This window comes from Brassica oleracea, chromosome C8, assembly GCF_000695525.1.
Source record: "Brassica oleracea var. oleracea cultivar TO1000 chromosome C8, BOL, whole genome shotgun sequence".
In the NCBI taxonomy this organism is placed as follows: domain Eukaryota; kingdom Viridiplantae; phylum Streptophyta; class Magnoliopsida; order Brassicales; family Brassicaceae; genus Brassica; species Brassica oleracea.
The window spans coordinates 8772672-8783981 of NC_027755.1; positions in this window are offsets into that span (position 1 = coordinate 8772672).

Consider the following 11310-nt stretch of genomic DNA (forward strand, 5'->3'; position numbering starts at 1 on the left):
ACGAGTCCTCGCACAAAGCAAAAGCTGCGCGCTCAACAGACTATGGATACGGTGATCGTCCGGGGGCAAGGAACGAGACGACAACTTACTCCTTCGCCCTCTAACTTCAAAAAACCCGGAGTTCTCTCGATTTATAATAAGCCGAAATGATTTTATAGATTGAGCCAAGCATTATATAAAAAAAGCCCAAACAAGGGCAGGGATTCAAAGCCACCAACGGCCAGTCCCGAAACATGCAAATTGTGGCCTCACAAACAGGCCGAAACAGAAAATAAAAAAAATCCCCGAAAGGATCATTACCCTAAGCACTCCTCGGAGCACTACCTTCATCCTCAACCTCACAGCCATTGCCTCCCTCGGCTGCTTCGTCGTTTCCTCTCCTGCTCGCAACATCTCCACCTTCTTCAGCCACGGGGCCATGCCCCTCGGTCTCTCCCGAACACGGCATGAGGGTACACTCGAACTGCAGCTGAGAGAGGATCGAGTCGAAGTCCCCGTCGGAAGCCTTCAATTCCTCCTTGCGAGACAACAGCCTGGTTTCTTCGGAGTCCAGAGTCGGAACCATGTCACCTTTAAGCAGGTGGATCTCGTTCAGGCTTCCCTCGACGCTCGCCAGAGCTAGGTCCTTCTCATTGACTCCCATGAGGGAATGGAACAGAACAGCCATCCTCGTCAGGCGAGCGTGAAAATCATCCCTTGAAACAACAGTCTTCGACTCTTCTCGGTTCTGAATTTCACGCTGGAGACGACGGACTTCGGAAGCCTTTCTCTTCTTCTCTTTCTTCAGCTTGAACAATTCGCTCGCCGACTTTCCGAGGTCCCGCTCGAGATCGCTGACCCAAACCTCCAGCTGAGAGAGCTCAGCAGCACGAGCAGCATCAGTAGATTTTAACGCGGCCTCGGCTTGTTTCAATGCGTCTCGCGATTCAGCCAGACCCCTTTGTCGAACGCTCTATCTCTGATCCGCAGTCGCTGAGCATCCCGTCAATCAGGGATACAAACTATACATGAAATAAGGGTCAGGATAATCGTAGAACAAGGTGGCTCATGCTGAAAATAGTCAAAACAAACCTTAGCACGATGTTGCGACAAAGGTCTCGAGGGCTCCCCTTCCGCGCCAGCAGTACATCTCCTCTTCTTGACGGTCTCGGTCGCAGCGCCGGTCCCTTGCGACTTTTGGTCAAAGGAGCAGCACTGGACGCGGGAAGCCCTATGATGATCTCCTTCCTATCCAAAGGTGGAGGCATCAACTTCGTCGCCTTCTCCTCCTTAGGAGCTGGGACTGGTGTGGTCGAAGAGCCCGAGGGTTGAGCCGAGACCTCCGGAACTTGAACAGGAACCATGACCGATTCTGCGAGGGGCGTGGCATCACAAGGGGACTTGTTTCCTCCAGCCGACGTTGACATCGCAGGCGAAGAAAGGATAGCTGGCACCTCAGGCTGAATCCGACCCCCTTCCTTCCCGGCACTGCGTCTGGACAGTCTCTCTTTGAAAGAAAGAAACCCGGCAATGAAGGTTGGAGTAGCTTTGTGCATGGCCGGAGTCGAAAGTACCGAGTTGGCCTCACCCATCTCGACGTCGGAGCTTTTCTTTTCACTTGGGGAGGAAGACATTCTTGATAGATAGTTTGAAGAAAAGAGAATGTAAGAGAAAGAGATGTGTGAAGAATGAGGAGTGGTGAGTTGCTACTTATAAGGATATGAGGGTGACATGGATTTCCGAAACAAATATTCTTAGCCAAAGATTTTGATTTCTAATTCATATCACTCGCCCGCAAAATCATCTCCGAGTCTTACGGGCTGGGGGCTAAATGTTGGGGTCAAAAACGGTTATTTTGAAATCAACAGCTATGATTATTTCTTATTCACGGATTTCTCGCAAAACATTCACTGAAAGGAAGATCGGAAGTGAACGAACGAACGAATCCCGCACAAAAGCCACTCGCCGGAGAGCTGAACCGTCACGCGGGTCAGCTCGCCGGCGAGCTCAACCATCACGACGGTCAGCTCGCCGGCGAGCTGAACAGCCGTGTGGTTGCACTCACCCGGCGAGCTCAGCCACCGCGCCGGTCAGCTCGCCGGCGAGCTGAACCGCCGTGTGGTTGAACTCGCCCGGCGAGCTCAGAGCTCAGCCACCGCGCCAGTCAGCTCGCCGGCGAGCTGAACCGTCGCGTGGTTGTGTTCGCCGGCGAGTTCGGCCGTCACGCGAGTCGGCTTGCCCGGCAGGCTCGATCTGAACCTGGCCTGTCCGACTTACTTTGACTCCCGTATCTTCCGTATAGCTGTGATATCCGACCTTCGGGACCATATACTTCTCGTTTCGTTTCGATTAAAGTTATTCTCAAAGTTTTATGACCAAAACCGAGAAATCGTATAAACGCCAAAAGGCCTAAGAACGGTCCGCAAGGATCCAGACTGGTCTAGAGGCCCATCTACGCTCTCAGAAGGGATTTGAGTCCATAAAAGTTATGACGGTTTGTCCTAACTCGCAGAAATACGATAAATGCTAAGTTTCCAAAGATAAATGTAAAGATTCGAGGATAACTATCAAGATCGACGAAAAATGGAATATGCTCGAAAGAGATAGACTTGGGCCCGAAGGCGAAGGATGGGCCACCGACCTAGAGCGACTATATAAGGAGAGAAGGAGCAGAAGAAAAAGGATCCGAGAATTTAGACTTAGAGAACTCCTGCTAGCTTAGAGAACTTAGGGCTTAGGTGGTTTGACTAGCACAGCAAGGCTTAGGACATCTTGACCGCCTCTTGTCTTGTTGTTCCGATAGTTAGCATATCTCTACTCTTCTCGGAGAAATCTTGTATTCATACTATTCAATAAAACGCCTCTGAGCGATTATCTATCTTTTTATCGTTCTAAAGTGATTACGAAGAGAATTCAGACCTTCAAGGAAAAACGGGTTCGCTCGGTTTTCCTCCATTATTATTTGTTATAATCGACGGTGTGAATTTCGGTTCCCACAACACCCTAAAACCAGAACAAAGCCTAGGTCTTGCCCTAAACCCAGCACACTGGTCTTCAACATCTCAAAGCATGATATCAAAGATACGAGATCCTAAAACATGTCCCTTCGTAGATAATTTGCTCGTTTATGAGACTTCTCGAACACAAGTCTTCGGACGTTCTCATCTTATGCAACGACAAGTATCACGATTCACAGAGTCAGAAATGAGAAGACAACTCACACTCTTTCTCTCATCTCCGCGTATGGCCTCTCTATACGCTTTTAAAAGGAGATAACCCCCTAAAACAAAAACAGCCTACGAGGCCAATCCCGAGGCCGAAAAAGGTCCAAAATAAACTACCATCAGCAACAACATGCTCAATTACATCTACACGACACATAACTAGACCGTAAAGGTCTAACTGGAAAACAAGTTGTAAGAATCCCAACTCCAGGACGAACTACAAAAGGCTTGATCCCTTCGACAAGGGTACGCAGGCAGCCTTCACAAGGCGTAGCCCTAATCTTATTTCACTCCACTTTTAGTAGAGTGAACAGGCCACTTCCGACCATTAATTCCGCCTAACTTACCTGACCTGCCTAACCGCAAGAAAGAACATCGCAAAAATTCTAGCGAGCTGGGAAGCTAACTATTGGGGCCAAAATCGGTTACGACGGAATCAACGTCAGAAAATTCCCCGAAAATTTTTTCTTTGAAAAAAGAGAGATAAAATTCAAAACATAAGAGAAGCGGGAACACCTAAATCGAGTTTCGTAACAATTCCGAGAAGGATTCACACGATAAGTCTTCGAGAAAGGTTACTCAAAGCCTCGGACAACGGATCCCGGACAGCGAAACACCCATCGTCTAATTCGCCGAAGGGGCGAGTTGGACCGGATGCACCGACCAACTCGCCTGTTCGTCGAGTTGGACTGATCCAACTAGCCAAACGGGCGAGTTGGATCGACCGAGCCATCCAACTCGCCTGTTCGGCGAGTTGGATCAAGCAAGCCGTCCAACTCGCCGAACGGGCGTGTTGGACCGAACATGCAGTCCAACTCGCCAGTTCGACGAGTTGGATCAATCAGCTTGCCTTCGTCCCGTCCTCGTAGCTCCCCCCTTCGGGATTAGATTGAACCTGCTCTTATTTCATCTCGATCGGAATCACCGTTGGAACTTTACGAAAAAACCTCAAGAACTCGTTCTCTCGAATAACATTCGGATTGATCGTATAAAATGGCAACGATTAGCTATTCACCTCGAATTGCCTACGCTATACGAGGAATTTGAATGTTCTTTGGAATCGACGTCATTTCGAAAGCGCTCTTTTTATAAAATCATAAAAACGTCTAAGTCGGAAAATGGCCCAAAAGGGCTCAGAACGCGGCTAAGAGCCCATTTACGATTTTATACGAAATCATACCCAATCGTTATGACGGTTTATCTTTTGTTATGCAGGAGAAGATAAATATCAAGTTCGGAGGATAAAGGTGAAGTTTCCGAAGATAAATACAAAGATCGATGAAAAATGGAATATTTCCGCAAAGTGATAAACTCGACCGAGGGCAGAAAGGGAAAGAGAAAACCGCCTCTAGAGAAGTATATAAGGATGTTGAGGTCGAAGATGCAGGAGGACAATTCTTTTCACTCTTAGAACTCTCTGCATTTAGAAACTTTTTGGCATTATTCCCAACATGTTTTGTTTCTATGACTGGCACTGGATTACTAGACGAACTCGCCCAGGCAGTTCGATCTCTTGTTCTACTCTTTCAATCGAACTACGTTCGGTTGATCTTCGAAAAGGGTACGTAGGCAGCCTTTCATAAAGTTCAGTCCGAAATCAAATCAAAACCTTTTTCGTATCTTTTTCGTCTTCTGTTATCGAGCTGTGACTCGACTAGGTTTAAGGTTTTAGGTTGCTAGAACTAGGTAATTCGCTGATAGCTCTTGCGGCCGAAGCTTGTATATTCTCTTGTAATGATCGCAACACTCTTACGCGGATTCGAAATAAGATCTACCTTTTCTAAAAATTTGTTTTGTTATCTTTTTATATTTTCCGCATTTATTTGATCACTTGTCGTTGGCTCTCGCAGAGAATCCGGAACTTCGGAAAAAGTTAGGGTTTCTTGGCTTTCCTTTGATTACGGAAATCGACAGTGCGAATTTCGGTTCCGGCAATAATGCTGGATTTGATATCTAGAATAAAAGAAGGATAAGGATATGTTCTGCCACTGGTAAATAAAGGAGGTGGATGTAAGAATAAAAGTATAACACTTATATAAGAATAGTATTAGGACAGAAAATAGGCAAACAAGAATGAGGTTAAAGATTAAGACATAACATAAACTAGACGTCCACTGATCGTGGCTGTCAATATCTTTCTTTTTCTCATTGTATTCACATCCACTAATTAAACAAATTTAATTTGCGTATAATAGAACATGAGGGTATCATGATCCCATTATACATTACACAAAATTATTGGCAACTACTTATAACTAGTGACATTTATACACATACAACAAACTTAATAACAATTTCACACTTCTTCTTTAATAATTTTTTTACATATATATCCATCAGTGATAGATATTACGGAAAATTCATAAAAAATACTACAACTAAATTTTGTTAAGCCTTTTAATACCTAAACTTTTTTGCTATCTAGTTTAGTACATTAACTAATTATTTGGCTTATTTTTATACACAAACTTTCCAATTTTAACATTCATATTAATTTTATTTTAATCAAAATATTAATAAGGTTCAAATGAAAATTTTAAAATTTATAAATTCACAAAACAAATCATATAGATTTTTAATTTTATTTTAAGTTTTAGAAATCAAAGTAACTAAATTTTGGATAATATTAAAATTTTGTAATAAAAGTTTTAAGTTTTAATTATCAAATTTTGTTTGTTTTCTGAAATAAAAAGAAATTTACCTTTTCCTTCAAAATTAAGTTTTTTCAAAATTTTAAAAAATATTTCCATCACTTAATTTCTTTCATTCATAAATTTTAAAATAAAAATACAATTTTATAAGTTTTTTTCTCTGATTTCGAAAATTATTTTAATTTTTTTGGAACTTATTAATAGTTTTAATGCAATTTAAAAATTGGAAAAAAAATATTAATTGGTCTTCTAACCATGTTTGTATACAAAGCTTATGGTTTGTTTGGTAACAATATGTTTTAAGATGTACATATTAAGATTTTTATTTTCTTTTCATTTCTTTTTTAATCAAAAATTCGTTTTTTTTTCAGTGACATAAATTTATATATAAATGTTGAGTTATGCATATTTTTAAAATATTTTATGTTTGATACAATGATTAATTAATAATTTCTGGTTATAAAGTGGAATTTAAAATGTTTGGAGTTTATGATTTGTGGTTTAATAAACTTCAAATGATATCTACATAATTTTATAGTATAATAGATTTCATCTATAGTCTACAAAATTTGAAAATACAACAATTAAACTAATTTTAAATTAATTTTAATTTTTGTATGAATAATTTAATATAAAATTATTTAAACCAATAACTGAAAATAATATATCAAAACTATTAAGAATAATTAAAATAATGAAATTGTCATAATATACTTCCAAAATAATCTACGAAGTAGACTTCCAACAATGTGTATTCCGTAATTTTAAGTTTAGTAGACTTCAAAAGAAGTTGATATGCAATAAATTTTAACATAGTTATAATTTTGTCTTCATATATGAAAGAGATTGCAAACACTCTCTAAAATGGATGCAGAAGTTCCTTAAAAGTTATCTTTTTTCTTTAAAATTTTATCACTTCTCTCTAAAACTCTGTCATCTCTCTATTCTCTTTAAATATGAAGAAAACTTAAGTATAACTCTTTTTTCTCACGTCTTTTTCATAATATGGTCTTGTTTTTGCAGGTATTTTTATTTATGGCTTTCATCTGCTCGTCTCAAAAATATAAAATTTAGATCTATAGATTTAAATGAGTATTTTGTGTTTATTTTCAAATAAATATATAGATTCAAGTTCTATGTGTTTACTTTGCTACTATTTATCTTATAGATTTTAACGTTGAAGGTTTTCATATTTAAATCTATTTTCATGTTTTCTAAATGTAAATAATATTTTGACCTGAAAATTATCCTATTCGGTAATCTTCTGATGAAGTCTTTTTGAAATTGAAGGATAATAGACTTCAAATTAAGTCTAATAAACCATGAATTTTAAGTAGATTTCATTGTAAGTTAAAAAAAATATGATATTTAATGTTTTGTCTTATATTTTCTCATAATTTTATCTAATTTTTGTAGATATTCTCTTACATAGTTGTCATCTCCCCCACCAAAAATGTAAGATTCACATTTATAAAATTTAAATGTATACTTTTCTGTTTATATTCAAATAAAATTATAGATTTAAATCATATGCTTTACTTTGCTACTATTTTATCATATAAATTCAATTTTTGAAGAATTTTGTATTAAAAGCTATTTTCACGTTTTCTAAATTTACAAAAAAAAAAAATCAGATGTGGCAATTGATTTTAATTTTTTTTCTTATTTTTTCTTCATAATTTTATCTTATTTTGCAGATAATCTCTTACTTCGTTTTCATCTCCTCCACCCAAAATTGTAAGATTTACGTCTACAGATTTTAAATGCATATTTTGTACTTACATTCAAATAAAGTTATAGATTAAACTCTATATGTTTACTTTGCTGCTATTGTATCTTAAGAAATTTATTTTTGAATTTTTTTTCAGATTTATATTCTGTTTTTCACGTTTTCTAAATATACAGATTTTTCAGATTTGAATATTATTTGATACAATACACTTAATATCTACATAAAAGTTAAGGCTAATGAAATTCAAATGAAATATACTAAACCAAAAATTTTAAGATGACTTTAGTGTAATAAATTATCGTCATAAAATATTTGTTTATAAATTAATATTTTGATGCATAATCTTTAAATATTGTATTCATTTTAGCTATGTTTCACTTGTACGATATTATTAATTTTTATTAGTTATCAAATTTATCACAATATACTGTAATCAAACAAAAAAAATTGAATTCAACATGATTTTAATACATAAATTTATAAAACTTACTTATAAGCAAAAACTAATAATTAATACACATGTGTCAACGGTATACTTCAAACAAAATCACACAAAGAATCGTTCACCACTCATTCTCCATATAAAACAGTTAACTGAACCATTCCTGCAAAAGCAAATATCATAAATAAAATTAATGAACAAATATTTCATGTTTAATAAAAGTAGAGAAAGCAGACTTCTATTAAAATCTACATTTATTAGTTAACAACCAAATCAAACAAGAAATTTGATAGTTTCATAATTATAATACATTAATTTTTGAAATTCATTCGATACCATTAGGATTCATTAACACACACTGTAAAACAATTAAATCGTGAAAATATAATAATAATATACAAATGCACTATTAATACAACTTTTTACTTAGACTTCAAGTGAAATTTACTCCATATGCACAAAGTACACTTAATTGCAGTCTACATTTGTAGATTTTAATGAAGTTTATTATTTAGGTTACTTTTTGCAATTACAGAATTTGTAAGTTATTTTTTTGCAGTTGGCCAGATATCACACATTATTTGATTTCCCAAAACAAACTCCATCTGGAGTTTACACTTTTAAATGTTTTAAAAGAGGTTAGTTTTGTAATTGACCAAGTTTGACATTACACGAGTGGATTTCATTAAAAGTCTACAATTGTATAGACTCTACTTTCAAACCTGATAAATTAGTTTTGTGTTTAACCAAAATATCAATTAATTAAATAGTAGACTTCGATTGAAGTGTACATTTCTTAAGAATAGCATACATCATATGAAGTCTAATTTTTGGTCATACTTTTAATAGTTAGTCAAATACAAAATAACATATCTTTGTATAGTATATACTTCATGCGATGTGTACTAGAAAAATCAAAATTTTGGTCAAATGCAAAACTAACCTTCTATACGTAGACTTATCGTAAGTCAACAAGTTTTTTTTTCAAAGGTAAAGGCGTAGACTTCACTAGAAGTCTAGGTGCAAAAATAATTTTGGTTAATTGTAAAACTAATATATGCGTTGACAAACAGACTTCAGAGTAAATCTACGGATAAGCGTAAACATACAAAAAACTCTCCGTATATTTAAAAATTGTGTAAATATAGATTGTTAAACGGGCACGAAGATGCGTTTTTTTGCTTGTCGACCACTCTCTATCATTTTTGTCCCAACCTCTCTCTAACAAAACCAGTTCTAAAAGTTGATGGTGGTCGACTCTGGTGGCTCTCATAGCACCATAGTTGAGTGTATCTACTTGCTCTCTTATCTATTTTCGTTTCTCTTGTTGGTTTTAGAAGGTGTGTTGAGGATCCAGTATGTTTGATGGATTTGAAGCGTCCGGCTTAGAGGTGTGTGACGACCCATGGAGATCGTTCATGGCGTCCGTTGGTTAAGGGTTGGCATGCTCTAGATAATGAAGACGTATGCTTGGTGGTTCTAGTCGGCATTAGAGTTTAGTTATCCTTTAAATCCCCATATCTACTCATCCTCCTATGGTCTTGTGCTTAAAAATCTTGTGCAATTGGTCCTTGGGTGTTCTATCTTATAATGGGTCTCGGTTTCTCTCTCTTTCCTTCATAGTTGATCGTCTTTAGGGTTCCTCTTAGTCTGGGGTTGTTATCTAGTCTTTTGTGCTGTCTTGTTCCAGTTTCTTCAGATGAGTGCTGGCTTTCCTAAGATTTTTGGCAGCTGTATGTAGATGCTTATGGCAAATCCCCAGGCTATTGTTCTACTTTGCTCCCTTATTCTTATTGTGGACTCTCCTTTCTTGCTTAAGGTTTGCTACGTTTGCTTCATTATTTCTGGTGTATCAAGGTTGTGAGATGATGTTCTGGAGTTTTATCTACTGGATTATGGTTGTTATGAAGACATCTAATTTCTATGCTCTGAGGTGGTTGTTTATAAAGTTGAGTTACAAGGCATCGTAGTGGTCTAGTCTCCCAGTTTCTCTTTTGCGAGGAGGTGTCGAGTCTTTGTCTGTAGATGGATGATATACCATGATTTTTACCTTTTAGACCATGGTATACGTCCTATATCGAGTCTTTATTTTGCATTGCGAGTCTCTTTTAAGGTCTTTTTCAGATGTAGGTACACTTTGGAGCATTATCGAGACTATGGAGCCATTTGGAGCTTAAAGTGAAGAAAACATATAGATGTGTAGAAGTCGAAGTCGAGATCTGACGAGGGCATAGATTGACGCTTTCCTGGCATCGGTCTACAGTATTCCCGACTTAACTTATATTTATATATTTTCCAGCCACTGTTTAAGCTAAGCATACTTTTTAGAGAGTTTTTTGAGAGAAGATCATAAACTACTTCAGAGATAGAATGGAACTCCAGTATTTCTTACACTTATATTTTTATGCAATTCATCCAGACTTTTCCTATGTTTTGTATGATCATGTTTGAGTAGTTTACTTGTTATATTTGGGGATTTTTTAGATGAACTTATGATTTATAGAACTGCTAGGGTAATCATACTGCATCCTTCAACAAGATTAATTTTATTTATTGTTTCTTGAGTAATTAACTAGAGACTTGATCTTAGGATAATTTTGAGACACTAGAGTGTATCAAGACATGAACTGAATCCTATTGAGCTAAGTTGTTAGTCACAACGAGAGTTGATCTAGGACTTAATGAACATATCGAATTGGTACTTAGTGCTTGTTTTGAGAATTTGGAATCGCAATGAGAGTTGGACATCATTGATCTAGACATCTGATAGTAATCGCAGCGAGAGTTGGATGGCTTACTTATGAATTCGAGTTCTAGGACTGACCTTAATAAATCCTTATAAACTATTTATCTGAGTTATGTAACTGTTTTATATTCATGGATCTAGTGTTTTTCTTATCTTTTTACAGACCGATTTTATTGCCTTGCTTGATTTACAATATCATTGATGTAGCTTTACCTGTAACTAATATTTTGTTGTGTGATCAATGCTCCTTGTGGATTTGATCCCAAAGTACTAAATCAATTTCTTATTTAAGGAAATTGCTCTTGGGGTAATTTGAGCATATCGATGAAGTAGATGATAGACTATTGATTTGACCCATTTTCATTTATGGTTTATAGGTGTTTTTACTAATAATTATTATATTATAGAGTCTATTTATTATATTTATAAGATCAGGAGTGATTTGGAGATAAGTGATGATTTTGGAGCATTCTGAAGATATTTGGAGCAAGCACCTGAGATGACCATCGAGCTCGACCATCGGTCGATATTGGAGA